Source organism: Gracilinanus agilis, chromosome 5 (genome assembly GCF_016433145.1).
Source record: "Gracilinanus agilis isolate LMUSP501 chromosome 5, AgileGrace, whole genome shotgun sequence".
Classification (NCBI taxonomy): domain Eukaryota; kingdom Metazoa; phylum Chordata; class Mammalia; order Didelphimorphia; family Didelphidae; genus Gracilinanus; species Gracilinanus agilis.
Genome location: NC_058134.1, coordinates 66,669,584 through 66,692,661, shown reverse-complemented (window position 1 = coordinate 66,692,661; position 23,078 = coordinate 66,669,584). Strand labels below are relative to the sequence as shown.

At 34.7% G+C, this 23,078-nt stretch overlaps 1 protein-coding gene and 1 pseudogene across 1 annotated transcript in view; both read right to left on the bottom strand.

Moving 5' to 3' along the window:
- GPR158 (G protein-coupled receptor 158) overlaps positions 1-23,078 on the bottom strand; it is a 428,886-nt gene that overhangs the window by 169,887 nt on the left and 235,921 nt on the right. The gene's annotated exons all lie outside the window — the stretch shown is intronic.
- On the bottom strand, positions 2,152-3,350 carry LOC123249203 (annotated as a pseudogene).

Sequence of the window (23,078 nt, the reverse complement as noted above, 5' to 3'; positions counted from 1 at the left end):
AAAAACCACATGATTATCTCAATAGATGCTGAAAAAGCCTTTGACAAAATGAAACACCCATTCCTACTGAAAACACAAGAAAGCATAGGAATAGAAGGTCCTTTCCTAAAAATAATAAACAGTATATATCTTAAACCATCAACAAGCATCATATGCAATGGGGATAAATTAGAAGCCTTTCCAATAAGATGAGGTGTGAAACAAGGATGCCCATTATCACCTCTATTATTTAACATTGTACTAGAAACACTAGCAGTAGCAATTAGAGAAGAAAAAGAAATTGAAGGTATTAAAATAGGCAAGGAGGAGACTAAGCTATCACTCTTTGCAGATGATATGATGGTCTACTTAAAAAATCCTAGAGAATCAACTAAGAAGCTTGTAGAAATAATCAACAACTTTAGCAAAGTTGCAGCATACAAAATAAATGCACATAAATCATCAGCATTTCTATATATTTCCAACACATCATAGCAGCAAGAGGTAGAAAGAGAAACACCATTTAAAATCACCCTAGACAATATAAAATACTTAGGAATCTGTCTACCAAAACAAACACAGTAATTATATGAACAAAACTACAAAACACTTTCCAAACAATTAAAACTAGATCTAGGGGGTAGCTGGGTAGCTCAGTGGATTGAGAGCCAGGCTTAAAGACGGGAGGTCCCGGGTTCAAATCTGGACTCAGACACTTCCAAGCTGTGTGATCCTGGGCAAGTCACTTGACCCTCATTGCCTACCCTTCCCACTCTTCTGCCCTGGAGCCAATACACAGTATGAACTCCAAGATGGAAGGTAAGGGTTAAAATGAATAAATAAATAAACAAACAAACAAACAAACAAATAAATAAATAGATCTAAACAATTGGAAAAATATTGAATGCTCATGGTAGGATGAGCTAACATAATAAAAATGACTATTCTACACAAATTAATTTACTTATTTAGTGCCATACCTATCAAACTACCAAAAAACTTTTTTACTGAATTAGAAATACTATAACAAAGTTCATTTGGAAAAACAAAAGTTCAAGAATATCAAGGGAAATAATGAAAAAAAGAAACTTGAAGGAAGGTGGCCTAGCAGTACCAGATATTAAGCTATACTATAAAGCAGCAGTCATCAAAACAATATAGTACTGGCTAAGAGACAGAAGGGAGGATCAGTGGAATAGACTTGGGGTAAGTGATGTCAGCAAAACAGTGTATAATACACCAAGTTCTTGAGGGCTCCCACTTTATTCTGCTTTAGTCTTTTCTACTTTAAATCATCTCATATTGTCCTTTTTTCTTAATGTACTTTTTGAGGGGAACCCTAAATTTTCTTAACATTAATGACTTTAGTCTCTACAATTTTGTAAAGTATCTTAAAGGGGATATTTTCTTCGATATTTCATAAAACCATTTTTCATATAATAATTTTACCTACTAAAATCATTTTGATAATATGCAAAGGTTTTATATTAAAACAACCTGTATATTAAAGAAATCTCTGATTAAGATGGCTACAGCTATTTGATGAATCTGGAGGTTAGAAAAGCCAACCTTTTTGTTTTATCTTCTTTGTTCTTACCCAAAGATTATACTGATCTTTCTGAAATTCAAAAAAGTTCATATATTTTGGAGCAGAATGCTATGGCAGCTGTAATGAAAATCTCATTATATTATTTTATAACTTAAACCTCTGTAAACAGTGAAGTATTTTTTCAAGAATTAACTGAATAGCACCAATCAAATGAGTTCTTGAACTTCCAGAGTACAACTTAAAGTGGCACTCATCTAGTCCAAAACATCTCAAACAGTAACATTCCTAATTTATCAGAATGAATTTTGTTGCACGAGTCCCAAAAATGTAGCTAAGGTAAAAATTAGACTGATTGCATAGTTTCTGGATCTGTACTCACCCTGGGAATGAAATACTAATATTTTTAAATTAGTTCAGTTTTTTTTTGACAGTTAAGATCTGAACTATGGTTATCTAATTCTGAATGTGTAGAGGCTTTTAACTCATTCATGGCAGTGTAATTTCTGAATTGGCTGGGACTGTTACTAAAGTTGTTTTAGCTTTTTTAGTACTCCAAAAGGCATATAATATTCTACTGGCAAGTTAGAACAAATCCACTGAACAAGCTCTCAGTTCTTTTGCCTTTAGTGTTTTCCTGGGGATTTTTCTGTGCTCTTTGGTGGTATCATGATGCCTCCATTGTACTCTGGTATCAACTGTCCCACCTTTGTGAAAGCTGACACATAATTGATTACTCCAGCATAGCCAAGTAATTTGTGTGCATCTGGATATTATGTCTGTCTTCTATGGAAATCTTCTTAAAAATCTTCAGTTTCACTGGAGGTCCACCCTTCACTACTCTGGCAAAAGGTATTATCCATTCTACACATTCTGAAATGTTGTCCCAGCCTAAACCGGACACTTTCTAAACAACTTCAATGGGGGTAAAATGACATAAAGCAGGCGCTGCCAATATTCTATACTGGAATTCTAATGAGTCAATGGAGATCCAGGAGCTGGGCTATTTGAACAAGCTTTTGCTGGGAATATTGAGGTTGGATTACTTTAGGAACATCTTTTAGAGGATTGACTTGGAGAAAGACATTCAACCAGGCAATAACTGTTACTGGACAGAGCTCCCACTTTAAAGCCTTTAATATAATGAGTTCCATTCCTAGGATATCATCTTTACTGCAAGCACCATCAGTAACATAAGCAAATTCTTGTAATTTAGGAGCATAGATTTCCTCAAGTTTTGCAGCACTGAATAATGAGGTAATACCAATAAGCTGAAGCATATTTTTGTTCATATCCTTTTATGTCAACATAAATCTATCAAAAAAATCTTGAGCAAGATAAAATATTTCCCTGTGAAGTGTATATACTTCACATACCTCTAAAAGCCAGTCTAGATATTGATCTCATCTGTGGTTCTAAGTCAGAATGTAGCATTCCAAAATGTTATGAACATGTTTGTTCTCCTTTTTTAATACATTAAATCAGACATCCTTAGAACATCTCCAACTTATGTCAGGCAGAGGTGAAGGATTAATGAAAATGTTTTTAAACCTGTATTTAGTTAACCTGGAGAAGTCACTGGTGACAGTTTCTTTGTGTTGGGTTTTAATAATAATGCAAAGAGTGATACCCCCAGATAACACAGGTGGCCAACAATTCCTAATTTATATTGCTGTCTCTTGGCTTGAGTCTCCTCTTTTCTTTTCTTTACATCCTGAGTCATTTTCCTTCTTTTGGCTTGAAGGAGTTGAGTTTCCTGGAGAGAATCTGTTTGACTAGTCTGAGGCTGCTGTTTAGTTTGCAAACGGCTACTGTGTTTTGACATTTTTTTTCCTTTGGATTCTTCAAAAGTCCTGCTCCATCATCAGCCCTGATGCAGACCTGCTCTCCAATAGCTTACTTTTCTATAGCTCCTTAAGACTTGAAAAGCCCCATGTTCACAAGAATATTGTGAGCTCTGCCAAGTAAGATAGATTATTATCCCTATTTTATAGCATTAGATTCAGAGTGGTTAAGTGATTCACCCAGGGTCACTGAGTTAAAAAATGTCAGAGACAGGAAAATGAACCTAGGTTTCCTGATTCTGTGTTTAATACTCTTTCTACTACACTGTGCTGGCTTAACTTGTTGAAATGGCTTATATCTAGGTGAATGGTCAAGGAAGACTTTTGGGGGAGAGGGACTTGAGTTCCATGCCAAAGAGAGCTGTGAAATTTCACAATTTCACTTTGAAACACAAGCCAGGAAATAGGGCAGGAATGGGAAAGAGCTCAGTAAGTCTCTTTAAATGGAAAATTTATGAAAATATGGTATTTGACCTTGGGTTTCTGGGATATCTATAAGCACTTCTCTACAATAATGAACTTTATCCCCAAATCATTTCTCAAATATCTGATGAATTAACATGAGGCAATGACATGGTACCATCTTAATGCTTCCATTTCATGGCATTTTAAAATTTCATCCAACAGAGCTCCCAAATGTGAATTTCAAGTTTCATTAAATAGCAAAGTTACTCTTGCAAATATGCATAAACTTTACTCTCCTTGCAAAATCCAAAGGAATAAGCTGATAGAAAAATTAAAGGTCCCAAATATTTGGAGTCTGGCTAAGCATAAGAGGGCTTAATACTTTTAACCTTTTTTTTCTAGATTCAAACAAAAATATCTTCCCAAAGCAGTGTGCTTAAAGTTGTGAGGCATAAAAGAAACATGGATTTCATGTTCCTACCATAAATATGGTTTCAACAATTTGAGCCATCATTACCACTAAATGTGTCAACAAAGAACAAAAACAAAATGTAAGCACTACATTTGATTTACCCTGTATTTTCCCAAGGGGTTCATCAAAGGTCTTTTCTCACAAGATGATAAATCATATGATTTTTAGATGAAAGGGGCCTGAAAGGTTTACTAATAGGACCATCTTCTTTTATGGTTAAGAAAACTGAGACCTGGGGAATATAAATGTCTTAACCTTAGAGTACACATGTAGTGACAAGCCAATTGACCACTCATGTAAAATCTTATTTAAAAGGAAAACCATTCAAAAGAAGCTTAAAATTCATAATTCTTCAGATGAAAGAAATTATAGCAATGTTCTGTAAGAAGGAACCACACTACAAAGGTTCATTAAAAAAATACTCAGATAATTGAGTAAGAAGGAAAACAGAATTTCATTTCCTCTTCTGGAAGCAAAAATTTGAACATTGCCAGATTTTCATATTGACACAAGTTAGTCCTAAACAATGTTCGTCCCCAGAGATGAGAGACTTCATACTATTAATTATTGTTTTATTTGAACTTTTATATTTACTTTCCATCTGTTCTTTAGACTGTATAACCAGCATACATGGCAAATCACGTTGGAAATTTTGATGTCGTATTCAACAATATTTATTGAATATGGCTGTCATCCACGACTGTGTTATCAGAAAAACAATAGAATGTTTGAGTTGTTCTGGATGTAAATATTATGGGAAATTTTCCTCCTAAATCCAGGAAAATCCTAGAAGGATTTCATGTGAAATTAAATGCATTATCTTCTAAAAGAAGTGTGATTTTTTTTAAAGAAAAAGTTAAAAAGTGAAGGCATTTACCAGGTACCATTTATAAATAAAAGTAATACTACAATAAATAAAACCAACATAGAGAAATCCCTAACGCATTGACATCTGGTAGGAAATTAGATGATGATAGGCCCATTGCTTACAAAGGTGCCATTTAGGTAGTGTTATCAAGAAGTAAGTAAATAAGGTAATCTGGGTGGGTCAATGAAGGCAATTTGGGTGTGAGGAAGGAAAAAGGGGAGATTAGGTGATTATAAGGTGATTGGAGGAGGAAAGAAGGTAAATGGGAAGGTATTTAGGAGATAAAAGAAATGGGGTATATAGGAGAGAACAGCTCAAACAGGTTTATTCCCAGAGGCTTGAGACAGAGGATCCAGGGAGGAAATTAGGGCCAGTAAGAAACGTTTAGGTTTGGCTGGAGGGTTTCTCTTGTTAGTTTCAAAGTCTCTTGAGGGAGGAGTCGAGAGGGCCCCTCCCTGCCAGTCAAACTGATGGCTGGAGGAAGTCCTGAGGTAGGTACTTCCTGCCAAGATGGATGCCCCCAGCTCCCCTCAAGGAAATAGAAGAAAAATGATTCTTTCCTTTTGGCCCTTGTCTTAATTTTCGACACAATGACTCACCACAGGGTTTGAATAGGTAACAAGGGGATTTATTAATACCAGGGTCAGTCAGGAGGGGAGGAGGTTCAGGATTTCTAATTGTTGCTAGGGAGAGGGGTGAGGGTGGGGGATGGGTCGCGGAGAGGTTTAGACAGAGAGTCCGGCTCTCCCAGTCAGGAAGATTTGACTGCCTTTTAAGTAAAGTCTCTATCAAATCATTAAAACTAGGGGTAACTTACTTGAGGATACTCTACTAGCCTATAGAAACTAAACCCACAATATCTAATCACCAAGCCCTCCCTTCCACCAGGACCCAAAGGAAATTCAGGGAAGGGGAGGGATGGAGATGGGAGATCAGGGAGAGGTCCAGAGAAATGAGATAGGTCCAAATTTCCCCAAGACAAAATAAGCACAGGCCAAGGCCGAAGCAATTAGGCCAAAGCTGAAAGGCCAAAGCAAAAGCCTCCAGCCACAGCGAAAGTCAGAAGGCAAAAGCCTCATCAGTTGGAACTTCACCTCTATTTATAGCTTTAAGTTCTAACGGACTTTCCGAAGATTCTAAGATGTTTAACTGACTTTTTGTGACCGTTAGAAATTACAGAAGTAAAAAGTTTCTGTTAGCCACCTTGCATTACAGTAGCTAGATGGGGCAATGGATGGGTTGCTAGGACTGGAATCAGGAAAACTTAAGTTCAAATCCAGCTTCAGATGCTTTCTAGCTGTGTGACTCTGGTCCAATCATTTAACTTCTGTCTACCTCAGTTTCCTTAACCATAAAATGAGAATTATAATAATATCTAACTCATAGTTGTAAAAATCAGATGACGTAATATTTGTAAAGGGTACAATACCTGGTACAGAGTAGACACAATAAATGTTTATTCTTTTCCCTTCCCTTCTATTAGCTGAGTAGTCTCTGAAATACTTGAGAGTTGAAACATCCCAGAAATCACCAAAGACAATAGGAAATAAGCTTCCATTGGTGACACTAGGCTGGGACCACATGAACTTTGTCTTTAGTTGCTAAAGCACCAGATCTGTGAGATTAGGTTTCTTCAAGCTACTAAGTTTTCCTTAAACTTCCTCTCCTTCATGTGCACATTTCAAGTGAGCTCCTTTACTGTCTTACTCATAGTGCCCTTTGTTCCCCCAATCTCTTGATGGCAGCTCCCCAACAGTTGCCCTGCTTTCTGTCTCCACCACCTCAGAGACATTTAAACTCAATTCAATTACTTTGTGGGCTAAAATTTTCATTTGTTACTCTATAACCTTGAATTTCACCTCACTCCCCACTTTTCCACTTTTTCTGACTCATGCAGAACCAGTGGACCTTAAGCTACCATGTGTCTACAGGAACAGCTCACACGATTATTTGTTATAGTTCAATTGTTTCAGTTGTGTCCAACTCTTTGCAATTCCATTTGGCAAAGACACTAAAGTGGTTTTCCATTTCCTATTCCAGCTTATTTTGTAGATGAGAAAACTCAGGTCAAGAGGGTTAAGTGAAAGGAAGATGAAAAAGAGAGGCAGAAGAAGATGAAGGTACCTTGGTAGGACATAGTAGAGAAACATGAAGCATCCTGGAAAATATTAAGTTATGCCTGGTCTGAGAGCTCTACCTAAATGAAGGTTCTGGAGGAGCCATTTAATAAGAGGCAGAGGTTCTAGTGGAAATTAATTCCAATGTGTGAATTCAAGGACTAAAGTGAAAGATTTCTGAGGATGGTAGAGACCATGTTGAGTAGAAAAGTGTCAAAAGATTCAGATTTGAGTTCTAGCTCTGCTGTGGAACACCGCTTACCCTTTCAAAGCTCAGTTCCCTTATCTGTAAAAAATTGAGAGGTTGGACTCTAAATTATCTCCAAGATCCCTTTCAGCTGGATTACTTGCTTGTTTTTTTTTAAATTTTACCTTCCATCTTACAATCATTACTGTGTATTGGTTCTAAGACAGAAGAGCAGTAAGGGCTAGGAAATAGGGAGTTAAGTGATTTGCCCAGGATCACACAATTAGGAAGTATTTGAGGTGAGATTTGAAACTAAGACTTCCCATCTCTAGGCGTAGCTCTCAAAGCACTGAGCCACCAACTGCCCCCCACTGGATTACTTTTTGATTCTCACTTGATAAAATGAAAGATAGTTGAAAGCTTTAATCATATTTACCTAGAATAGAAATGAAAAGAGTAAGCCAAGTGAGAAGAGGTCAGAAGAAAGGTAGCATTGAGACTGTATTTCCCCAAAGAATAAAAGAATAAAGCAACCTTCTAAAATGTCCTTGATTTCTACTGGAAATAATTCACACTTCTTGGTGAAAGGAAGACATTTACTTTTATTTTAATTTTGTCTCTGGGAAATCACCAAATATCTCTAGTGAAATAGTACAGCTGTTTCTGAGAATTTTTGATTCACACTGCCTGGCAAATGCAACAAATTCATTGGGTCTAAAAAGCAAAATTCTTGTGATATTTTAGTTATTTTATATCCTATGACTTTAGAATGTATTTGGCCAAGAAAGCACTCAAATCATATCCAGAAAGGGGAAGCCTATCATGATCATGCAGCATTATCTAAATCTGAATCATTTTTGGAAAGAACCAACTGTTAGAAGGTGAATAAGCAGATGTGCTGGAGTTTTTCCCCCTAACTGGATGGGTGAAATCACAAAAAAAGAAACCATAAAGGAAACTCGATACTCACATGATGAAAGACACATCAAAAAACTGGATGCAACAAGAAGAAAAAATTGTCATGAAAAGAAGTTAGGAGTTGGGTGGTCTCTGGAGACTGCTGTTCAGCATTTTTATGAACCATCTGACAGATGGGTGAGAACAGAGAATTGGCAGACTTTGTTAAGCTATTTAGTGTTCAGAAGCGCTATGGGAAAAAGCTGAAGAACCAATCAGAAGTAGATGAGGAGGTCAAGGGATAACTGTCCAAATTCAGCGTGTGGTCAATTAAAACTAGCCAGACATTCTAGTTGATGTGCAATCATTTCTATTTTTTCCAGAAGGTATTTTAGCATGAAGAGGGTCATTGTATTGTGGCATATGGTCAGGGCAGAGAATCAAAACTAAAATAAAATTAGACCATTCCAAATTTAGGTTCATGGAATTATGGAATATAAAGGTTTTAAGAAAACTTAGGAATCATTTTGTTTACTTTCTGCATTTTCCAAATTAGAAAACTAAGGTTCAAGGGGACTAAGTTAGGGACCAAGAGAAAAGAAAGGACTTGCCTAAGGTTGTACAGGTGCTTACCATAGTTTCTCATTTCATGCCACTCTTGTTAATTAGTTAGTTAAGAAGCATTTATTAAACACTGCATCCCAGTAACTAGGCAAAGTGCTAAGGCTTTAAAGACAAAAAATGAAACCGTCCCTGCCCTCAGGGTCAATACAACATGTACCAATACAAGTCTGTATAAAATACATACAAAATAAGTTCAATGTAATCTTTTAAAAGCAAAAGTGAAAGGGGCAGCTGGGTAGCTCAGTGGATTGAGAGTCAGGCCTAGAGACGGGAGGTCCTAGGTTCAAATCTGGCCTCAGACACTTCCCAGCTGTGTGACCCTGGGCAAGTCACTTGACCCCCATTGACCACCCTTACCACTCTTCCACCTAGGAGCCAATACACAGAAGTCAAGGGTTTAAAAATGTAAAAAAATTAAAAAAGCAAAAGTGAAGGGGCAGCTGGGTTGCTCAGTGGATTGAGAGTCAGGTCTAGAGATGAGAAGGTCCTAGGTTCAAACCTGGCCTGAGAGACTTCCTAGCTGTGTGATCCTGGGCAAGTCACTTCACACCCATTGCCTTGCCCTTACCACTCTTTTGCCTTAGAACCAATACAAAGCATTAATTCTAATCAATGTAAGGTAAGGGTTTAAAGGGCAGGAGGTAGGAATGGACCAGCTCGTGCTGCCCTGTAAATTTTCTACAAGGATATTATTTACCCAACATACTGCAAGTATTCTAGATTTTGAAATATTGTGAGAGTAGCAACGAATTACATGGAAATGGCATAGCCATCCATGATTCCTTATTCTCTCCCTGTGAGTGGTCTATCTCTTCTTCCCATTCTGTTATTCTTGAATAATATATTTTAAGCTATACTTGGACAGTTTTTCATACTAATAAGCTACCGCCTTCTTACTCTACCATGTCTTTTCATGCCATTTGGATTACACACAACTATTAATCTTGATACAGAATAGTATATATTTTGCAATAATATTATATCACTAGAAGAGTATGTATGTTAAAAAAAAGTTATCCTATGTTTCAAAGAAAAACTTTTGGAGTCACTGAAAGCACTATAATTTTGCATTTTCCAAATGCAATTTTAACTACTTTCTTCTTTCTTTTCAATTCTGGCCCCACTTCATTGCCCATCTGTATTATCTGTCTAATATACATATACAGAGAGAAAGAGAGAAAGAGAGAGAGAGAGAGAGAGAGAGAGAGAGAGAGAGAGAGAGAGAGAGNGAGAGAGAGAGAGAGAGAGAGAGAGAGAGAGAGAGAGAGAGAGAGAGAGAGAGAGATTTAGCAACTTGAAGATCTATCCATCCAACTGTGTAGCATAATCAGAACAAAAGGCTATCTTCTATCACTTGTTTTTTTTATTCTTTTCCTCCTTTTATTCCTCCTCCTTCTTCCTCTAAATTGGCCAAATCCTTGAATAATTATGAACTTCATTTAGAAGTCACTATAATAATAATGAGTTTTATGTAGGTAGCAAAACTTTACCTATAAAAAGAAGCACCTTGAAGATCTCACTATCTATATAGAGAACCGTTCTTCAGTAAAGACTCTATGGTGGATATCCTCTATGATGGTGATAAATACCTTTGTCAACATTATATTCCCCCTTTTTATGTTTTCTCTGATGCTATTAATCAAAAAGTCACTGAATAAAGTTTTCCCTGTTTTATATTTTAGAAAATGTTGTATGATTCTAGAATAGCTATGAGAAAAACCTTGATGGTACCTTTAAGGCGATATTTTTCTCTTTGAAATCATACATATGTGTGTTTTATTAGTCAAAATATAACAAACAGTGAGATCTTTTAGGCCCTGCATCTCTCTAATTATTGTATCACTGTAAATATGTTGTCTGTTAGAGAATAATTTGGTAAAGTCTACTTTTCTTTTTCTTATGCCTCTATAAAAGATGTACCCATTGAACAAAAAATTGTAATATTTTGTAGAGATGGGAAAGTAAGTTCAAGAATTTCCACTTGCTATTTTCTCAATTGTCTTTTTTTGGTAGTAATAACATGTGATTATTTTCAATAGGTTTGGTATCAGCTTTTAGCCTTTAATTTCAAGTATCTTCATTGTGATCTCAAAATTATGTCTCCTTCAGCATGACTTCTTTGTATATTTGATGTGGTCTATCCATTCTTTTTTAGTGTTCTTTAGAATCATGTTTATTTCTTCATAAAACATACCATGGACTATAATCTTAGAGCCCATTTGGGTAGCTCCATTGTTATTGAGGAAGAAAATCATTCATTATAAAATATGCTGACAAATATTTTCCATGAAATTTTTATCCTCCTTTTAGTTTTTTCCTTAAATTTCCTAAAAAGGATCTGGATTACTTTAGTCTCTTAAGAAGTTTTCTTTCATTATTATTTTCATTCTTTCACTCCTTAATATTTTATGACATGATACCACTCATAATCTCCTATTCTTATCCTTTATAAAATCTTGCAAATAAGTTTTTCCTTTGAATGGTTATTTCCCTTTACTGTCATTTATCCTTTCCTGGCAAGGAGATTAAATGTTTCCTAAACGGATGTCTTTCCAAGGAATTCTTTTATTCTCTTACTTATGGTAATATATTTACACATGTTAAAAAGTTGTATAGAAAATTTCTGTGTCAATATCTATTCATTGATCATTTTGAACTTGTTTAAATAGGTCATTTTGGAGTTGCTTCAATTTAACTATATCTACTTATTTTTATTATTTGCAGTTTGTGTTGATTTTAATCTTTAAGAAGTTGATGGACTATTCATAAAGCAGTAATTCAGAAATCATTCTTATAACAGTCATTTCTTCCCTGTTAAAATATAATCAATTCAATTTTGTGACATTATTTAGGCATCATCATGTTAAGAACCTTCTAAATCCCAAAGTGAAGAAAATATTTATGATATTTAGGTGTGAAATTTCTGCAGTCAACAAGTTTTTCAGTTATTTCTCCATCTGAATCCACCATTTTCCAATGTACTTTAAAAAGTTTGCTATCTTTCCATACATCTACTTTTGTGTTGAAGTTACTGAATATTACAATCATTTTGGTTTAAATTGAACAGTCTTATCAAATTCTTTGTCCTTGTTTGTCTACTACAACAGATAGTGAAGAAAATGAAGAAGTAATCTTTATAATTTTTTTGCAAGTGATCATTATGAGCCCTGCAGTATAAGGTGGCCAAGCAGCCTATGAAGCAACATTCCTTACTGCCTTTGGATTGGTGATGAAATTGAACTCAGCCATCTTTTTTAAATAGTGAAAATCCTGTGAGTTTTCCTTCCACTTAGCTGTAATACTCTTTGCTATTCTGGTCTCATTTATTAAAAAATTGATTAGAATTGATATGACTTATTTCTGCCAATATTACTCTACTGGACTTAACAAGAATCTCACATTTAGAGTATGAACAATATAATACATAGTCCATTTGATCTAAAAACAGGGTTTTTTAGCATCCAAAAGCATAGGTATGACCATGTCACCACCTCCTACCCCAAAAGCCCAGATGGCTCCCTCTTACTCCTCAGATCAAACCTCAAATCCTGTTTGGCACTTAAAGTTATTCACATCATGGTGCCTACCAACTTTTTCAGTTCTTTCTACACTTTATAACACCTTCCCCACCCCACTTCATGTACTATATAATCTAGCTGCACTGTCCTGCTTATTGCTCTTCACACCATCTCCCTACTCTGTGTTTTTCCATTGATTATCTACCATCCTGAAATGTCCTTCTTCCTTACCTCAGACTCCTAATTTCTCTGTCTTCTTTCAATGCAGTTCAAATCCTACCTTTTGCAGTTCTTCCTACTCTTCACCATACAGACCATTCTCTCATAAGATTACTTTTCATTTACATGCTTTATAACTTGTATTTGCATACTCATTTGTATGTTGTCTCTAACTAGAATGTGGAAGCATGTTTTTAACCTTTCTTTAAATCTCTATTTCTTAAAACAATCTTTGATACCTCATAAGCACTTGAGGGAGTGGAGTGGAACAGTGATTAATTAGAGTGCTAGACCTGGAGTCAAGAAGACTCAATTTCAAATCAGTTTTAGACACTTAGTAGCAGTGTCACCTTGACCAAGTCACTTCACCTCCATCTACCCAAGTTTCTTCATCTGTATCTGTAATATCGGAATAATAAAAGAAAATCTACTCCTCAGGACTGTTGTGTCAAGTGTATAAAGTGCTTCATAGTCCTTAAAGATTTCTGTAAATGCCAGCTATCATCATAATTATTATTTTATTATTATTTGCTTGTTTATGAGCTTAATGATACAGTAACAAAGCACTTCACTAATTTCTCTCAAACACAGACCTGATCCTACCTTTCTTAGTAAAAGTCATTGTTTGCATATTACCAAAAATTAAAATATCAATTACCCTTCATATTTATAGGACAATTTTTTGCATGATAGATATTCTTTGCAAAAGCACCTACAACTGTATCATTAAAAAAAAACTATAGCTACAAGAAATATATATATATATATATAGACTAATCAGAAAACTATGGTAAGATAAAAAAAATCTCAGAGATATAAGCAAATTGTTATTCAATGTATTAATCAGTAATTTTTGAAAAATCTTTCCCAAAGTACCACAACATTAATGACATCTTTATTAACATAATTTTTATTGAAGCGGGTACATCATTCATCTATTGAAAATATATAGTATAAATGCAAGTATAGTTAGAATTTTAGAGCATTTAATGGCTACATAGAAAACTATTCCATATTTTAAAACAATGGCTTGATTTGTTTTTATTCCGAATAACCTAAAATTTGTTATCATGTCTCCTGAAATGAATTATGTATGGTTTCCAAATTAAGTTAATTGTACTAGAAACTTGTATTAGTCATTGATATACATGCATGACATTATACAACTCCATTGAAAAATATATCAAATAGCGTCATAATGTCACATAAACTTTCTTCAATGATATCAAACTGTCAGTTGAACTCAATAAGTAAAATAATATTAATTTAACTAAGGAAAATAGAATAAAGACTTTGAGCTTAAATCCAGAGATTGATCAAACAGAAACAATGGATGGAGTTGAAATTAACTAAATTCTTTGTCTTCTTTGTGCAAAATACAACAAACATAAAGTTATCAGGGAAAAAGCCATGGCAGGGTTTGCCAAGAGACTTTTTGGCATCCCGAAGTCAAAGCTCAAGGGGAACAGCAGGTTTGGAGTAGTTATCACAATTACAATATTAGTCTTATCACACACTTTTGGAATAGTAAAGATGATAACTGATATAGAGAGTAATCAAATGAAAATCCACACAATATTAAAAAAAAGAGGCCCATTATCCAAACAGAGCTTTAGAAAGATTAATTCTTCCCTGTCAAAAATGGAAGATTAATAGATGTCTTCTGATTACATAATTTTAATAACTTATAGAAATATTTCTGGAACAAAGAGATACCACTTAATAGATCAATAGCAAATGTAGGAATCAGCACAGTTGCTACACAGACCACTTGACATAGTCAACATAACCAGTATTATTTTCCATCCAGATAAACGCTTAGCAAGAACTAAGATCTAAGAGTCAAACTAAAAGGACATCATGAGCAATATCAAAATGAATTCAACCAATTACATGTTGACAGGGAGCATTGAAAAAAATGATTGAGATATACATGTTTACATTTGGAAATGGAGATGCTTATGAGTACAATTCAAAACCAGATTATTGTCATTAAAAAGTATAAAAAGCTTTTTCCTAAGGAGTCTGAATTGATGAATTGATGAATATTTTGGAAGGCATTAGTCGAAATTGTCCAATTGTTCAAATTGCCTGATCAAGCAATACTAGTACCTACTATGTACCATGTATATACCATGAATACAGGGGACTGATAATACTAGTACAAAGTATCAAATAAATTCCTAATTTTATGAAGTTCACATTCTAATAAGGAAGACCACAAGCACTTAGAGATATATACAAAATAAAATTTAAAAATAAGATACATACAAAGTAGCCAAATATGAGCTCATTTGGAAGGATAAGCCCTAGTAGTTGAGGGATGAAGGAAAGCTTCATGAAAAAGATGGTACATTTTAAAGGCAGCAAAAGACTCTCTGAGGCAGAGATAAGGAAGGAATTATTACACGCATATGATATGGCCAATACAAAGGCAAAAAGATAGGAAATAGAATATTATGTTTGAGGGCCATGGGGAAGAACAATTGAACTATATCATAGAGTGGGAAACATACTAATTATACCTTTAATTATTAATTCCTGCCTTTGATCAAGTCTAAGTAACCTTGTATTTATTGTGTCTCTATACATATAGATGTTATTATCCTTGCTAGAATATAATTCCATGAGGGCAGAAACAATTACATTTTCATATTTGTCTCCCCAAAACCTAGCATAGTGGCTGAGACAGAGTAGATGCTTAATAAATGCTTGTTGCATGATTATTTCTACTTGAGCTCCATTGAATATAAAGATTAGAATTAATAAAATAGCAACAATAACAATAATTGTAACTGAAATACATGAAATACTTAAGAATTTCAAAGAATTTTATGTACATTATCTTCTTGAATCCTTTCAACTACCCTATAAGAATAATAATGAAGTTGTTATTATTACCTTTTTACAGATTCAGGATCTGAGGTTATATGACTTAGTAAATATTAGTAGAGTAATTCCATGAAAAGATGGACTCCATATGCGGCCAAATCAAATTATATGAATGCCATCTAAAGTTACTTTAATTTCTGTGGTGAGTATAATTAATAGTGTCTATTTAAAGTTAAAAAGACTTCCAGACTATGGCAAATTAATGGAACAATAGACAAGAGTCTTATAGGATAGGCAGGCATGCATTGGTTGTGTTCTGCACCGCTATAGAAAATGTCTAAACCAATAAGATCAAATATCCATTTGGAAACTTGAGTATTTACATAATGAGATAGCAACATACAGGACACAAACACTTCCCAGCTTCCTCTCTCTTGACTACTTTGCAGCAGAAATAGTGATGGGTATTAAGGTCAATTGTTCAGCCTTCAAGAAAAGTATACCTACTGACAAGATTCAAAATCGACCTGCCTCCATGCTCTACCCTGCTAAAAAAAATCAAGTTCTCATGTGTGTGTTTTCAAGAAAGAATCTTTTAATCAAATGTGAATAACTGTCTAATCATAGCTACAGCATCTTTCTGTCTCAGCAGGCTCCTTGAACCTTTTGGGTTGAGTCTAAATAAGTAAATTTTTCTCTTTTTTCACTTTTTAAAAATTCTCTTTTAGGCAGCAGTTTGAACACTAAGGAAGCTGCCAGATTTCACAGCATGTAGTGTAGGTGGAACGTTGGGATCCAGGGTATGAGAACAACAGTTCTACCCTCCCCTTGGTTTGCCTTCCCCCCATTGTTAGTCCTTCTTTGTTTCTTGGCTATATTTTTAAAGTTGGAAGTGTTTGGAAAATCAGAATAGCAGCTTTTAGGAATAATTAACAGAAGAAGGAGGATACGAGCAGCCCTAGGCTAAGTTGTGAAGTAGAAGAAAATGTTTTTTATTATCTCTTTTCCTATTTTGTCCCCTTTTCTTTTTTCATTGGCAACTCTGCTTTTGCTCTCTCTTCACATGCCCAAAGCCTTCGTGTCCCCCATTTTGCTCTGTCAAAAATCTACTCTCAGAGAAGGCCCAGATAAACACATTCATATATAGACATAAATGACTGATAACTCAAGGGGTTACCCCTCTCAAGGGCATTTTCATTTGAACAGAAATAGTCATTTAAGTTAATACCATGAAGTTCCAGCTGAAATTTCAGACATTTGCTAAGAAATTATACAGAAGACCAGCAAGGCTTCTCTGGCATCCATAAAACACCAGGAAGCTAGATAGGTCTCTCTATATGTAAGATTAATATTATATTGCATCTGGAAAACCTCAGAGTGCTATGCAATGTCAACTTATTATATATAGATTGTTTACTATACTGACAGACAAAATAAAATATATATTGACATATATGTATGCAATAAACATAGTGACACAGTTGTACCTCATTTTAACCAGTATATTAAAAATGTGACTTTGCACAAAAATCTGTTAGAGAAAGGATTTACAAAAGAATTCCTAAAGCTAATTTTCATAGGCTTATCTAAAAAGATTCTTTTCTTAAGAAACTATAATCTCTCCATTCCAAGAAAACACCTGATACTTCTAGCAAGATATACTTGTAACTATGTCCACACTTGAATATTTGCCTATATTCAAAGCACTATAGAATACAGTAACCATGATTTAGGATTTGGGGGATAGAGAGTGGTCTAGGTCTATAATGTCACTGGTTTAGGAAATTTCCAGTCTGCAAATTCCTTCCTTTGACTCACATAAGCAAATTAATTTCTACTTTTTATGAGTATTATTGGTTTATTTTCCTATTTTCATTATAAAGGATGGCTTACTGGATACATGAGGAAGGAAAGAGATATATACTGAAACAGTAACAGTAAACACCAATTTGTTGGGAGAAAAGGGTTTAAATAAGAGGAATGATTCCACGAGCAAGCATGGGTTCCCTATAATGCCAAGCCAGTAGACCCACAACAGAGAACAGATCATAGAAATACTTATTTTCCAGAAACGAGTCTTATACTTTATGATAGCAGAAGCAAAGTATGTGACCAACAAATGGGAATGCCTAAAAAATCCGTATTCTAATGATGTGATGAAATAACAAAAGAATTCAGAAAAATATTGAAAGATAGTTGCATGAGACACCGTGACATTAGATGACTTGCTTATATTCACATGACCAATAGGCTCAGATTGCAAAATAACACCTCAAAAATGTTAGATTCAGAAGTCTTTCTTTCTGGACAGCAACATGGTATTGATTTATTGTTTACTATTAATACCCTTATGTAGGGTAATTATTCTCTAACTGAATTGTATTGTTTTGGTTATATTTGTAGTGGTGAACTTTCACCTTGCAAGAAGCTTCAACTTAGATGTTCAATATAAAATCTAAAAATTTTTATTAAAAATAATTACCCAAACTAAGGATCCAGTAGTGAATATTGTATTTGTCTTAGCCATGTTTTCTAATGTAGGTGGACACAAATTCATGGTCTGCTTTATTGTCACTGCAGTAAAATACCGTCTTTCCTTTTGTACAATGATGCACTATAAAAATTAATATATATTTCCAACCTATTCCAACCTATTCAAGAATTCTTTCAACAGATACATCTTTTACTGTAACCTAATATAACAAGCAAATAGGCTGGAACTCAATTTGAACATGCCAATTATGAAGTCATTAAAATAGAATGTTTCTAGCTTATTTAATTAAAATGACTGTAATCACACATCTAGTCATTAAATATGTTTAATATAAGGTGAGCTGATCACAAGCTTGATGAAATATAAAATGGTTTGAAATGCAAACTAAAGATAAAGTGCTGAATTATTATATACTTCCCAAAATTCATGAAAGAAAGAAGTTCGGGGGGAGGGGGAAGAAGGGTCCATAAAGAAGGAAGGGAGGGATTAAGGGGGAGAGAGAAAAAAGAGAGGGTGAAAAAGATGGAAGGAAGGAAGGAAGGAAGGAAGGAAGGAAGGAAGGAAGGAAGGAAGGAAGGGAGGGAGGAAGGAAGGAAGGGAGGAAGGAAGAAAGGGAGGGAGGAAGGGAGGAAGGGGAGAAGGAAGGGGGAAAGAGGGAGGAAGGAAGGAAGGCAGGGAGGGAGGCATTCATTAAAGCTTGTTCTAATGGAATCCAAACTCTAGCCTAACTGGAGGAATCTTTGTCATCACTCCAATATGTCCATGGTCTGAAAGCTAGAAGAGAGAAGGCTGTTCTTAAATGTCTAAAACAAAATTTACAATTATTTTGAATTATTTTGTCACTCTGGTTCAGGCTGAGTTTTAAATAGAACTGAATATTTATTTTAAGACATTTCAGCACTTGTGTTCCTAATCTAGCCAGAATCAAGCAGAAAAAGGGATATAAAACTGATATGATTAATTCTTCTTGTTGAATTGTTTTTAGAAAATGCAGTTTGATTTGAATTCAAGGTTTGGATAAAGACTTAGTATAGGATTGACCTTATCCATACAATCATGTGCTATTTTTGAAATATATATATATATATATTTTAATACTTCCATGCTACATTTTTTCCTCTAAGAATGGTAATTTCTCAGCTATGAACATGGCAAAATATTTGAATGGAACAAAGACTGGTCAGTAACTAAGAATATGCATAAGTTTAAGTTTAACAAACTTTAACTGATTCCCTAGAAATACTGGATAATGAAATCAGTTAACTAATTAACATTTACTAAGTGCCAACTATGTGCCAGGTACTATGCTAAGCTCTAGAGATATATAAGAGGCAAAGAGACCATCTAGGAGGTTACAGTTTAAAAAAGGAGAAAACTTGCAAACAAATATATGCAAAACAAACTAGGATAAATAAGAAATAAATAAAAAGTCAGAAGTCACTGGAATTAAGGGGATTGGGGGAAATTTCCTGTAGAAAGTGAGATTTTAGCTGGGACTTAAAGGAAGTCAGTGAGGCTAATATCACTGAATAAAGAGGATGTGTCAAGGAATAAGTTGTAAAAGACTAGAAAGGCCTAGGTTATAAAGTACTTTGAAGCAATACTGAGAATTTGTATTTGCTCCTGGAGGCAATAGGAAGCCATCAGCGTCTACTGCATAGGAGAGTATCATGATCAGATCTATGTTTTAGGAAAACCATTTTAGTGGCTGAATGGAGAAATGGATTGGTTTGGGGAAAGATGAATTAGGCAGAACCCACCAGCAGCTTTTTTTATAGTCTAAGAATGAAGTGATGAGAGTTTATTCTAAAGTAGTGGCAATGTTAGAGGAGAGAAGAGGACGTATTCAAGAGATGTTGCAAAGGTAAAATTGGCAGGCCTTAATAAGAGGTTGGATATGGGGGTTTGTGGTGGGGTGAGAAATAACAAGGAGTCCCAAGATAATTCCTAGGTGGCAATCCTGAGGAACTAGAAGTGATGTGGCCCTCTACAGCAATAGGGAAGGTAGAACTAGAAAGGATTTGGTGGATGAGATAATTAGTTCTGTTTTGGACAGTTTGAGTTTAGAATGTCAACTGGACATCCAGTTTGAAATTTCTGTAAGGCAGTTGAAGATGCAAGATTGAAGGTCATGGGAGATATTGGAACAGCATAGAGATTTTAATCAAATCCACGGGAGGGCTGATGAAATCACTAAGTGAAGAGGGAGAAGACAAAAGGAATCTGGAAAAAACCATGAGACACCTACCAAGAATGCCACCAATTACATCCATCCTTGACTCTTTAAATGGTTAACTCCATTCTCCCAATATCATTTTCCTCCTGACTACATCTCTCCCATCATTCTGTACTTGGGGAAGAAATCCTCATCAACAGATAATTACAAGATACTAGAGTTTGTTCTCCTACAGTTTCTGTTCTTAAGGCCAGTGTAATTCCAAACACTTGGAAACTCCTTAGCACTAAATGAATCAAATTCAAACCTACTATCCCTCCTATAGGACATCTTCTAGTTTTTTGCCTTTTTTTTCTAGCTATTCTCCATCCTTAGGAATGCTTCTGCACTGCCTTTTACCTCCTGAAATTACTAGCTCTCTTCAAGTCTAAAATCAATTCCCACCTCCTCAGGAGTCCTAATCTGATCTCTGCTATCCAGTAATTAGAATGCTTTATATTTACTTTCTATGTATTTTTATGTACTTAAATGTATGCATGCTTTTTTTTGTCTAATAGTCATGAGTTCATTTAAGGAAGACTGATATTTATCTTTGTTTTCCGAGTGCCTAGTCCAATGTTTTGCATAGAGTAGGTACATATAGTATTTGCATGTTGAACTGAATTAAATTGGAAGTAATGAGTAAGACTCATACCTTACTCCTTCACTCAAAAAACTTCAGTGTATTGGATGGAAAGAGAGAACCCAACACAGGCCATATCATTCTCTTTTCTTCTCAAATACTAAATTACTCAAATGATACTGTGATGTTATTCAATCTGGATGTCCTTTCCAATAGTGCAGATCTGTAGCCATCCATGCTGGCTTATCCTGTATGTATCTTGTTTATGCCCTAAATTCACCAAAAAATCTTCTCTCAGTAACTGGGGGTAGGAGGTATGCCTTGCTTTCTCCTGATGTTGCAAGAATATCAGTATAGCACTTGGGCTAAGCACCTGCTATCCTTTGCTCTAGCCACATAGCCATCTTCTTTCTCACTGATATGAGATCATGACATTCTTCATGCCTATACTTTCCACAGTGCCCCTTCTTAGATAAATGCTATTTGATTAAATATTTTTCCAAAATTACTTAATATTTATTAACTATCTACTTGTGTATATGTGCACATATACATATATAAATATAGACACACATACATATATACACATATGTACCTATTTATATGTGTACACATATGACTATATACTTTATACATAAACGCTATAGATCGCCCAACTAATCATGTCTCATGTCAGCAAGTGACGTGCTTCATTTCCTTTTTTTTGCATATGGGCATGGATAAATAAGTCAGACTCTTTCAGATGATCCCAGTTCTAGTCAAGAAAGTGGTACTATGTTCAAGGGCTTGATTCAGTCAAAATGATGTCATCTACCAGAAGTAGGATCAGTAAAACCTCAAAATCTAAGGGAAATTCCTTTTCAATCCAGACTCTGTACCCAATCTCCTCGATCACAGAGGAAAGCATATTGGGTGAGCATGTCATCCTGATTTTTGACTTGCTTGTTATTTATGATAAGAAAATCATAGATATGATTATCTCCCATTAAATTTTTTAAGGAGTCTTGGTTAATATTGATGTATTAGTGGAAGACAGATTGTTGGAAGGGAGCCTTTAAAGCAACATTCTGCTCTACTAAATCAAATTCCCTTTTTTATAATCAACACACACCAAACACTGTTGAGTTATACTCTATATATTTCAGTCAAGTGTGTCATAATAATAATGTAGCCCCCTATGGACCCTATTTATGAAAGCCTGCCTTTTCCATGTAGATAAAATCTTCATTGAAGATTATCTCAACTTACACACATATCAGAAATGCCAAATGGCAAGCAGCCTGAAGAACCAGGTTAAAATGCAATTGGGGCAGCGGGCTGCTAGGTGTCTCAGTGCATAGAGAACAAGAACTGAAAATGGGAGGTTCTGAGTTCAAATCTAGTCTTGGACATTTCCTAGTTGTGTGACCCTGAGGAAGCAACTTAACACCAGTTGCCTTGTTGTTACCATTCTTCTGCCTTGGAACCAATGATATCAGTTCTAAGACAGAAGGTAAGTTGTTGTTGTTTTTTTAACACAAGAGGAAAATGTTTAACAAAATAAATAAGATACAATATGGTGTGGATAATAATAATTTGTTTCTAAGACAATATGCTAATGATGGGGATCAATTTCTATTTTAGCTTGGTACCACTTATGCAGACAAGTTTTATAAAAAAATTTTTTTTATCTGAATGAGTAAAAAGGTAAAGATTTTTTCCTCATTTTTATATTCTACATGTGAATCAATCTCACAATCATACCACTTCCATGATAGATGTCCTCATTTTTATTCTCTTTAATGTAATTTCTGTCTTCTTTCTAAGTACATTTGGAACTGTGTTCTTAAAAAGCAAATGTACTGCTTCCTACTATCGTTGATAATAAATACAGTTGTTTTTTTTTAAAGATATTGACAGCTCTTTTCCATTTATTTCTTTATTTTCTTTCCATTTTGTCCCTTAAACAAACTTGGGATTACTTTGTTTAGATGGGTCTACTAAGATTCCTTCTAATTGATTTTACCTCTACTGCATCTTTACACTTTATGTTGTGCGAAACATCATGGTTGAGTTTATAGACTAAATTGGTATCACAGCATATTTTACAAGTATTTTTAAATTAAGATACATACATTGTTTGGACATAATACTATTGCACACTTGATAAACTATACTATAGTGTAAATAAAATGTTTATATACATGTATAAACAAAAAATTTATGTGTCATTTTGTCATTATCTATCTACACAATACTCATAAGAAAAATTATTTACATATTATGATACCTATTTAAA